The following is an 11,767-nucleotide window of genomic DNA, read 5'->3' as shown; positions in this document are numbered from 1 at the left end:
AAAACTATTTTTGTGCAGGCACTGTTCTGGTGCTGGAGACATTATAGGAAACAAAATGACTTGTTCTTATTATGCTTAACTTCTTGAGACTAAAATCAGCATACCATAAAAGGAGTATAATTCAGTTCAACAAAGTTCTACTTTTTAAATTTTTTGCTTATGTGAGGAGCTTATTACAGTACCAATTACTGTCTTGTAGCCAGAAGAAAAAGTTTCTTAATTTATTTTCAATTAGCCCAAATCTGACCATTGACTCAGCTGTTGACCTCATAGATTATACAATTAAATTTGATTTTCAATTTACATAAACTTAAATTAATACTAAATGTTAATACCCCAAACTTGAATTGAGTTATTCTTCCTCTGGGTTCATGTATGAGCTTTCTTTATGTAGGGAAAGATTAAAACACAGTTGTCACTAAATTTGGCAAAATTCAGAAAGAGTTCCTAGAACTTGAAAAGAAACCACCATTTCTCAGGCCTGTATGTATCTGTCACTAAGGTCAAGAGGCAACCGTTAGAGGAAAATCACTCATCCCATAACTTCAGCATCAGGAAGAGCTCCAGACCTTTCCTCATCTCTACTCTGTCAACACCAGCAGCACTGTTCACTACTATGCTTTGAAATTTGAAATTTGGTGGATTAATGCTTTTATACCTCATTTCTCTGCTTATATAAATTACCTCATGAAGTCACAACTCCCTGGCAATTCCTCATTCTCTATCTTCTGTTCCCCTCTAGTTCTGAAGACTATCTTTTTGATCCATCTCTTATCCTTCCATAGCTATTTTCCATTATGTCCTATAGATGTTGTGGTATATTATTGACAAACCCTCCTATACTCTTAAAAACATCCCTTCAGTAATAATTTTAGTTTCTTAGGTTACCTGAAAGCTAGACTTTCTTGTGAAGACAATGCCTGCAACTCTTTACCTCTGCAGTGTTGAGTGTTTTCAATCTACACTAATTTTCTATGTGTTGAGGTAGGAAGGTGTTTTTATCACTTTTTAATTTAGTTTTAGGTCATTGCTTCTCCTTTCTTGCTAAAGTCAGCTAACTTGAATTCCTTGACATGGGATTAACACAATGAAGCACAACCAAGTATTCCTCTTAATTTCAGTCACCAACAGATTTCAAGGTCTCTTTCTTCCCCATTCTTCAAATACATTAACTTCTAAATTACTGTCACTCTCTCCTATATAGCAGCAGTCTTATTTCTGAATAATAACATTAACATACAAATGAGCTCTTTAATACTCCAGTTTTTCTTATCCTTAAACTTCTCTCCTCCAGTGATTTTATTCTCTATCTAATTTTAGACCTCACTTTCATTGTCATACAATTGGACTTTCCATTTCCATTTTGTCAATGACATTATAACCTCAATTTCCAACATTTCATTCTGGGAACACTGAGTCTTGTCTGTCTTTATTTTTATTTTTTTTATTTGTCTTTTTAGATATACATGACAGTAGAGTGTATTTTGACATATTATACATACATGGAGTATAACTTATTCTAATTAGAATACCATTCTTGCAATTGTACATGACGTGGAATTTCACTGGTCATGTATTCATTTTTGAATACAGGAAAGTTATGCCCAATTCATTTTACTGTCAACAAAGTATTACTTTTTGATGAATCATTTTTGAAAGCTTCTTTGGGAAATAGAAAATTCTTTTAAAAAATTGTGCTCCTCTTTTGCTGTTACCTTTTGCATATGCTTAAATTTCATATTGTCTTTTATACACAGATACCATTTATTTGCTATATCTATATTTTTGTCATTTTCAGAAGTCATTGGTAATTATTTTTCCTTTTCTAGTAAGTTAAAAGCCCTTCATCTAATATCTTTGTTTTCTTCTTTTAAAACAACCATCCAGTATACAACTTACATAAAAAGCTAGGAAAATTTAGAGTGGTTTAAAAAGTTAAAACCATTACTTGCATTTTGTTGGAATATGCTGCCATTTAATTTTTTTTTTAATTTTTTATTGTGGGTTGTTCAAAACATTACAAATTTCTTGACATATCATATTCCACACTTTGATTCTAGTGGGTTATGAACTCCCACCTTCACCCCATACACAGATTGCAGAATCACATCAGTTACACATCCATTGATTTACAAATTGCCATACTAGTGTCCTTTGTGCTCCGCTGCCTTTCCCATCCTCCACCCTCCCCCCTCCCCATCTCTCCTCTCCCCTCCCCTCCTCTCTCTCTACCTCCTCCACTGTATAACCCTGAGGGTCTCCTTCCATTACCATGCAATTTCCCTTCTCTCTCCCTTTCCCTCCCACCTCTCATCCCTGTTAAATGTTAATCTTCTTCTCCTGCTCTTCGTCCCTACTCTGTTCTTAGTTACTCTCTTTATATCAAAGAAGACATTTGGCATTTGTTTTTTAGGGATTGGCTAGCTTCACTTAGCATAATCTGCTCTAATGCCATCCATTTCCCTGTAAATTCTATGATTTTGTCATTTTTTAATGCAGAGTAATACTCCATTGTGTATAAATGCCACATTTTTTTTATCCATTCGTCTATTGAAGGGCATCTAGGTTGGTTCCACAGTCTTGCTATTGTGAACTGTGCTGCTATGAACATCGATGTAGCAGTGTCCCTGTAGCATGCTCTTTTTAGGTCTTTAGGGAATAGACCAAGAAGGGGAATAGCTGGGTCAAATGGTGGCTCCATTCCCAGCATTCCAAGAAATCTCCATACTGCTTTCCAAATTGGCTGCACCAATCTGCAGTCCCACCAGCAATGTACAAGTGTACCCTTTCCCCCACATCCTCGCCAGCACTTGTTGTTGTTTGACTTCCTAATGGCTGCCAATCTTACTGGAGTGAGATGGTATCTTAGGGTGGTTTTGATTTGCATTTCTCTGACAGCTAGAGATGGTGAGCATTTTTTCATGTACTTGTTGATTGACTGTATGTCCTCCTCTGAGAAGTGTCTGTTCAGGTCCTTGGCCCATTTGTTGATTGGGTTGTTTGTTCTCTTATTGTCTAATTTTTTGAGTTCTTTGTATACTCTGGATATTAGGGCTCTATCTGAAGTGTGAGGAGTAAAGATTTGTTCCCAGGGTGTAGGCTCCCTATTTACCTCTCTTATTGTTTCTTTTGCTGAGAAAAAACTTTTTAGTTTGAGTAAGTCCCATTTGTTGATTCTAGTTATTAACTTTTGTGCTATGGGTGTCCTATTGAGGAATTTGGAGCCCAACCCCACAGTATGTAGATCGTAGCCAACTTTTTCTTCTATCAGACGGCGCGTCTCTGATTTGATATCAAGCTCCTTGATCCATTTTGAATTCACTTTTGTGCATGGCGAGAGAAAGGGATTCAGTTTCATTTTGTTGCATATGAATTTCCAGTTTTCCCAGCACCATTTGTTGAAGATGCTATCCTTCCTCCATTGCATGCTTTTAGCCCCTTTATCAAATATAAGATAGTTGTAGTTTTGTGGATTGGTTTCTGTGTCCTCTATTCTATACCATTGGTCCACCCGCCTGTTTTGGTACCAGTACCATGCTGTTTTTGTTACTATTGCTCTGTAGTATAGTTTGAAGTCTGGTATCGCTATACTGCCTGATTCACACTTCTTGCTTAGCATTGTTTTTGCTATTCTGGGTCTTTTATTTTTCCATATGAATTTCATGATTGCTTTCTCTATTTCTACAAGAAATGCCGTTGGGATTTTGATTGGCATTGCATTAAACCTATAGAGAACTTTTGGTAATATCGCCATTTTGATGATGTTAGTTCTGCCTATCCATGAACAGGGTATATTTTTCCATCTTCTAAGATCTTCTTCTATTTCTCTCTTTAGGGTTCTGTAGTTTTCATTGTATAAGTCTTTCACCTCTTTTGTTAGGTTGATTCTCAAGTATTTTATTTTTTTTTGAAGATATTTTGAATGGAGTGGTTGTCCTCATTTCCATTTCAGAGGATTTGTCCCTGATATACAGGAATGCCTTTGATTTATGCGTGTTGATTTTATATCCTGCCACTTTGCTGAATTCATTTATTAGCTCTAATAGTTTCTTTGTAGAGCCTTTTGGGTCTGCTAGGTATAGAATCATATCATCTGCAAATAGTGATAATTTAAGTTCTTCTTTTCCTATTTTTATGCCTTTAATTTCTTTCGTCTGTCTAATTGCTCTGGCTAGTGTTTCGAGAACTATGTTGAAGAGAAGTGGAGAGAGAGGGCATCCCTGTCTTGTTCCAGATTTTAGAGGGAATGCCTTCAGTTTTTCTCCATTCAGAATGATGCTAGCCTGAGGGTTAGCATAGATTGCTTTTACAATATTGAGGTATGTTCCTGTTATCCCTAGTTTTTCTAGAGTTTTGAACATAAAGGGATGCTGTACTTTGTCGAATGCTTTTCCAGCATCTATCGAGATGATCATATGGTTCTTATTTTTAAGTCTATTGATGTGGTGAATAACATTTATTGATTTCCGTATATTGAACCAGCCTTGCATCCCAGGGATGAATCCTACTTGATCATGGTGTACAATTTTTTTGATATGTTTTTGTATCCGATTCGCCAGAATTTTATTGAGGATTTTTGCATCTAGGTTCATTAGAGATATTGGTCTGTAGTTTTCTTTCTTTGAAGTGTCTTTGTCTGGTTTAGGTATCAGGGTGATGTTGGCCTCATAGAATGAATTTGGAAGTTCTCCCTCCTTTTCTATTTCCTGAAGTAGCTTGAAAAGTATTGGTATTAGTTCTTCTTTAAAGGTTTTGTAAAATTCTGCTGTATACCCATCCGGACCTGGGCTTTTCTTAGTTGGTAGTCTTTTGATGGTTTCTTCTATTTCCTCAATTGATATTGGTCTGTTTAGGTTTTCTATATCCTCCTGACTCAATCTGGGCAGATCATATGACTTAAGAAATTTATCTATGCCTTCACTATCTTCTAATTTATTGGAGTATAAGGATTCAAAATAGTTTTTGATTATCTTCTGTATTCCTGAAGTGTCTGTTGTGATATTGCCTTTTTCATCCCGTATGCTAGTAATTTGAGTTCTCTCTCTTCTTCTCTTCGCTAGCATTGCTAAGGGTCTGTCGATTTTGTTTATTTTTTTAAAGAACCAACTTTTAGTTTTGTCAATTTTTTCAATTGTTTCTTTTGTTTCGATTTCATTAATTTCAGCTCTGATTTTCATTATTTCTTGCCTTCTACTTCTTTTGCTGTTGTTTTGCTCTTCTTTTTCAAGGATTTTGAGATGAAGTATGAAATCATTTATTTGTTGGTTTTTTCTTTTTTTAAGGAATGAACTCCAAGCAATGAATTTTCCTCTTAGAACTGCTTTCAATGTGTCCCATAGATTCCGATATGTTGTGTCTGTGTTTTCATTTATCTCTAAGAATTTTTTAATTTCCTCCTTGATGTCTTCTATAACCCATTGATCATTCAGTAACCTATTGTTCATTCTCCAAGTGATGTATGCTTTTTCCTTCCTTCTTTTATCGTTGATTTTCAGTTTCATTCCATTATGATCAGATAAGATGCATGGTATTATCTCTACTCCTTTATATTGTCTGAGTTGCCCTGTGACATAATATATGATCTATTTTTGAGAAGGATCCATGTGCTGCTGAGAAAAAAGTGTAACTGCTTGATGTTGGGTGGTATACTCTATATATGTCAATTAGGTCTAGGTTATTAATAGTGTTATTGAGTTCTATAGTTTCCTTATTCAACTTTTGTTTGGAAGATCTGTCCAGTGGCGAGAGAGGTGTGTTGAAGTCTCCCATGATTATGGTGTGGTGGTCTATTAGACTCTTGAACTTGAGAAGAGTTTGTTTGACGAACATAGCTGCACCATTGTTTGGGGCATAAATATTTATGATTGTTATGTCTTGTTGGTGTATGGTTCCCTTAAGCAGTATGTAGTGTCCCTCTTTATCCCTTTTGATTAACTTTGGCTTGAAATCTATTTTATTTGATATGAGTATGGACACTCCTGCTTGTTTCCGAAGTCCATATGAGTGATATGATTTTTCCCAACCTTTCACCTTCAGCCTATGTATGTCTTTTCCTATCAAATGCGTCTCCTATAGGCAGCATATTGTTGGGTCTTGTTTTGTGATCCATTCTACTAGCCTGTGTCTCTTAATTGGTGAGTTTAAGCCATTAACATTTAGGGTTATTATTGAGATATGGGTTGTTCTTCCAGCCATATTTGTTTATTTCTGTTACTAAACATGGTTTGTTTTCCTCTTTGATTATTCCCCCCCCCTTTACTGTCCTACCTCCCACTGTTGGTTTTCATTGTTATTTTCCATTTCCTCTTCCTGTAATGCTTTGGCGAGGATGTTTTGAAGAGATGGTTTTCTAGCTGCGAATTCTTTAAACTTTTGTTTATCGTGGAAGGTTTTAATTTCATCCTCCATCCTGAAGCTTAATTTCGCTGGATACACAATTCTTGGTTGGAACCCATTATCTTTCAGTGTTTGAAATATGTTATTCCAGGATCTTCTAGCTTTCAGAGTCTGTGTTGAAAGATCAGCTGTTATCCTGATTGGCTTACCCCTAAATGTAATCTGCTTCCTTTCTCTTGTAGCTTTTAAAATTCTCTCCTTATTCTGTATGTTGGGCATCTTCATTATAATGTGTCTAGGTGTGGATCTCTTATGATTTTGCACATTCGGCGTCCTGTAGGCTTCTAGGATTTGGGATTCTGTCTCATTCATCAAGTCTGGGAAGTTTTCTTGTATTATTTCATTGAATAGACTGCTCATTCCTTTGGTTTGGAGCTCTGTACCTTCCTGTATCCCAATGACTCTTACGTTTGGTCTCTTAATGTTATCCCATATTTCTTGGATGTTCTGCTCATGGTTTCTTAACAGTCTTGCTGAGCTGTCTATGTTCTTTTCCAGTTGAAATACTTTGTCTTCATTGTCTGATGTTCTATCTTCTAAGTGTTCTACTCTGCTGGTAGTATTCTCCATTGAGTTTTTAAGTTGGTTTATTGCTTCCTGCATTTCTAGGATTTCTGATTGCTTGTTTTTTATAACCTCTATCTCCCTGTATAGTTGATCCTTTGCTTCCTGGATTTGTTTGCGTAATTCGTTGTCGAAGTGATCTTTCATTGTCTGATTTTGCTGTTTAATGTCTTCCTTGATACTCCAGATCATCTGAAGCATGTATATCCTGAATTCTTTATCTGACATTCCATCTGCTGCAGCTGTTACCTCTTCTAAAGTTGCGTTGACCTGCATTGCTTGTGGTCCTTTCTTTCCTTGTCTTTTCATACTGCTTGCGTATCTTTCCTGCAGGTGCGGGCGGCGGCTCTGCTCTCTCCTTATTCCAATTGGGGTGTCGTGGCTACCACGCCGGCAGGTCACTGGGCCTGTTCCGGGAGCTGGCGGCGGCTCTGTTCTGCCCCTACTCCAATTGGGGTGACGAGTGTACCACGCCGGCAGGCCACCGGGCCTGATCCGCCCGTCGGTTGCAGGTTTGCCTACCCTGCAGGCGCGGGCGGCGGCTCTACTCTGCCCCTACTCCAAATGGGGTGACGTGTCTGTCGTACCGGCAGGCCACTGGGCCTGTCCCGCTGGTCGGTCGCAGATCTGCCCACCTTTTGGGCACGGGTGGAGGCTCTGCTCTGACCCTACTCCAATTGGGGTGTTGTGACTACCCCGCCTGCAGGACGCTGGGCCTGTTCCTGGCACGGGCGGCAACTCTGCTCTGTCACTACTCCAATTAGGGTGGTGTTTGTACCACGCCGGCAGGCTCCTGGGCCTGATCCGCCAGTCTGTTGTAGGTCTGCCTACCTTGGAGGCGCGGGCAGCGGATCTGCCCTGCCCCTCCTACCACGCCTGCGGACCCCTGGGCCTGATCTGCAGGTTGATCACTGGTCTGCTCACCCTGCGGGCACGGGTGGCAGTTCCGCTCCGCCCCCACTCCAATTGGGGTCACGTGACCACCACACCGGCAGGGCCTGATCCGGGCGTGGGAGAAGGATCTGCTCTGCCCCTACTCCAGTTGGGGTGACGTGTGTACCACACTGGCAGGCCACTGGGCCTGACCCGCCAGGCTGTCACAGGTCTGTTTACCTTGCAAGCGCGAAGGGCGGCTGTGCCCTGCCCCTCCTACCACGCCCATGTACCACTGGGTCACGGGTCTGCCCACCTTGCGGGTGCGGGTGGCGGCTCCGCTCCGCCCCCTCTCCAATTGGGGTCACGCGGTCACCACGCTGGCGAGCCGCTGGGCCTGCTCCTGGCGCTGGCGGCGGCCCGGCTCCTCCCCTCTGGCTCGAGGACAAATTGAGGAGACTCGGGTGACTGTGCCTCACCCCCCCTACCAGGAGACCAACTGCTTATGTCACCGCTGGTATTGATGAAGATCTCTCCTCCGCCGCTTTCTGCTGACATCAGATCTCTGCCATGTTGGTATCCTATGCGAATGGCAGCATTTCGTTCCCCTTGCTGGGCAACCAAAGCAACGGGTGAGTCCTGACCGGCCCTCAGCAGGACCCGGACCGAGACGCAGTTTCCGCGGGCTCCTAGCCCCGGTCCAGGGAAGTTCCGGGAGCCGGAACTCGGCCGCTCCGTGCTCGGTGTAAGCTCCTATAAGTGTAAGCTCCAAGAAGGAGTCCCCGCGGGCTCAGTTCCGGGAGCCGGAATTCGGCTGCTTAGTGCTTGGTGTATGCTCTGATAGTAGCAGGGTCCTAGAAGCAGCCTCCGCAGGCTCCGCAGCCCTGGGCCGGGGCGGTTCCGGGACGGTTCCGGGAGCCGGAACTCGGCCGCCCTGCGCTCGGTGTTCGCTCCGATAAGATCAGATTCTAAGAAGCACCCAGGCGCTGAACCCTAGCAATCTGTCTGCAAGCCGCAGGCGAATTGCATCCTGAAATTACCTGTTCTATGGCTGAATGAGCTGCAGTCAGTTGAAAACAGGGAAGGTGACGTCAGTTTACCAACATGGTGGCTGCTGGCCTCCTCTGTGGTCTGACCGGTGTGGAGAACCGAGATGGACCGCTTCCTTCCCCCGTCTCGAACCCAGAATTCAGCCCTGAGTACGGTGCTTGCGCGGCTGGCAGAAACTGCAGTGCTGTAACCCTGCGTCTCTATCCCAGCGTGCGCTGCAGACTCTAGCCGTGGGGCGATTTGCTGAATAAGCAGTGTTACCCTCCGTGCGACAAACCTCTCGCGTTTGAGTCCCCGTAGCCGATCCTCGTGCGATGGAAATCCTTCCTCCAGGTTCCGGAGCACCCCACTATTGCTGGAAATTCCTAACAAGATATCCTTTAGCCGTCCTGACTTGTCATACTCCCACACAGTGAAGAAGCACACGGGGGCAATGCACTCCCCTCGCCGCCATCTTCCCTCTCTCTCCTACTGGTTCTGCTTTTTATAAAAGGACTGCTGATAAGAGACAGAAATGAGACAGAGGGAAGGACCCTCAGATGCCTTCTTCTACTGTGTGAGACTCAGTTAGGAGCCTGTCTCATAAAACCCCGTTCTTCACAGAGGTGAAATTTTGCTTCTTTTTTGCTTTCAAAATTGGGAAGGAAGTCAAACTCGGTTTCCTTGGCTTTTTATCGTCTATCTGAGTAAGTTGCAGAGATTCCCTCAGTTAGCACCACTTTGGCTCAGATATCAGTAGTAACAGCAACCAAAATTAAAACGGTCCACGGTCCCACCGCCGGCGCCGGAGCTGCGCTCGGAGCTCCATCGTCCCGCCGCGCCGCGGCCGCCACGCGCCTCCTCCCGCAACACTGCCATTTAATTTTTATTTGAGTTTATGTATTCTTACATTTATATAATGCAGGGCATACTTTAGAGAGACATATTCTACAGAATTTTTCTATGTAATTTCTGAATTCACAAGACATTGTATGTAGTATGTGGTCCTGTCATTAATCAATAAAGCAAACACTAAGGTTGTAGCATATTAAGTAAAAACTAGATATTATTCATTTTTTTATTGGTGCTGGGGATTGAACTCATGGTCTTGCACATGCTAGGCATGTACTATACTACCATTCTACACCCTGAACCCCTATGGATTATTCATTATAAACAGTTTTATTTGAATTATTAAAGGAAAAATAATCTGTTGGAAACTTTTTTAGCTCATGTATTTCTTCTTATATTTTAAACATTATCTATAAAATATTATACTATGAGTATTAATTCAAGAAATATTTTATCATTCTTTTTAGTTTTTTAAATGCTGAACCCTTTTTCCTGAAATCGTTTCAAATATATGGGAAATGACAAGATAAGTAGGAGTAACTCTGTCTCAATCATTTGAAAATGAGTTACCAACATGATGGCCCATCATCTACAAAAGCTTTATTCTAGCTAGATGCCATGGCGCATGCCTGTGATCTCAGTGGCTTGGGAGTCTGAGGCAAGAGGATCTCGAGTTTAAAGTCAACCTCAGCAATTTAGCGAGACACTAAGCAACTCAGTGAGACCCTGTCTCTAAATAAAATACAAAATAGGGCTAGGATTGTGGCTCTGTGGTGGAGTGTTCCTGAGTTTAATCCCCAGAACCAAAACCAAAAATAAAAACAAAAAAACCCAAAAACCTTTATCCTCTTATCCTTGAAAACACATTCTCCTACCTAATCACAATCAATAATCAAAATCAGAAAATCAATATAGGGAGTCCAATATTCCTGTGTTTTAGGCATGTATTAAGTTTTGTATGTTATTTCTTCCTGTAAAAAAAAAGGTGGAAGAAAAAAGAAAAATAACATTGAAACACTGACAATGTGATGTTTGCTAATAATAACAAAATAAATTAATCCAAGATCATTTGTTTAATAATCTGTAACCTTTTAAAATTTTAAGTCTACATTAATATTTAGTGTCCTGTTAGGTTCACAGCAACATTGAGCAGAAAATACAGAGAGCTCCCATGCACCCCCTATCCCCTCCTGTCTTCTCCCCTACTACCAATATCCTGCATCACACAGTGGTACATTTACAATAGTCAGAGAATTTTTGTTGACACATCATTGTTACCAAGGTCTGTAGTTTACATTAGGGTTCACTCTTAGTACTGTACAATCTATGGGTTTTGACAAATAAATGATGACTTATATTTGTTATCAGTAGAATAATTAAGTATCATACAGAATAATTTCTGTATGATATAATAGATAGAATAATAAGCATCATACAGAATAATTTCTTTGCCCTACAAATCTGTGCTCCACCCATTCTTCCTTCCCTTCCCTATAACCCCTGGCAAATACTGATCTTTTGACAGTTTCCACAGTTTTGGCTTCTCTAGAATGTCATTTGGTGTGAATCATGTAATATGTAGCCTTTTTAGACTGACATCTTTTGCTTAGTAATAGGCATTTAAATTTCCTCCATGTCTTTGAGTGGCTTGATGGCTCATTTCTTTTTATTGGTGAACACTGTTACATCAACTGGATGAAATGCAGTTAACTTACTCATTTATCTACTAAAGGTCATTTTAGTTGTTCTTTATCAGATATGTGTTTTGTAGACATTTCCCATAGTCTGTGTCATGTCTTTTCATTCTCTTGACATTGTCTTCTGGAGAGCAGAAAATTTTAATTTTAATGAAATTCAGCTTATTAATTATTTATTTTAAGAGTCATGTCTTCAATATTGTATCTAAAAAGTCATTACCACATCCAAATTCGTCTAGATTTTCTCCTATTTTTTAGGCATTTTATATTTTTGTGTTTTGCATTTGGGTCCATGATCCTGTGATCTTGTGATGAGAGTAAGTTCTATGGCTGGATTAATTTACTCTTTGCACACA

Source organism: Marmota monax, unplaced genomic scaffold, assembly GCF_021218885.2.
Source record: "Marmota monax isolate L192 unplaced genomic scaffold, Marmota_monax_Labrador192_F-V1.1 WCK01_AAM20220418_F8-fsc00079, whole genome shotgun sequence".
Lineage (NCBI taxonomy): Eukaryota > Metazoa > Chordata > Mammalia > Rodentia > Sciuridae > Marmota > Marmota monax.
This window is presented reverse-complemented; position numbering follows the sequence as displayed.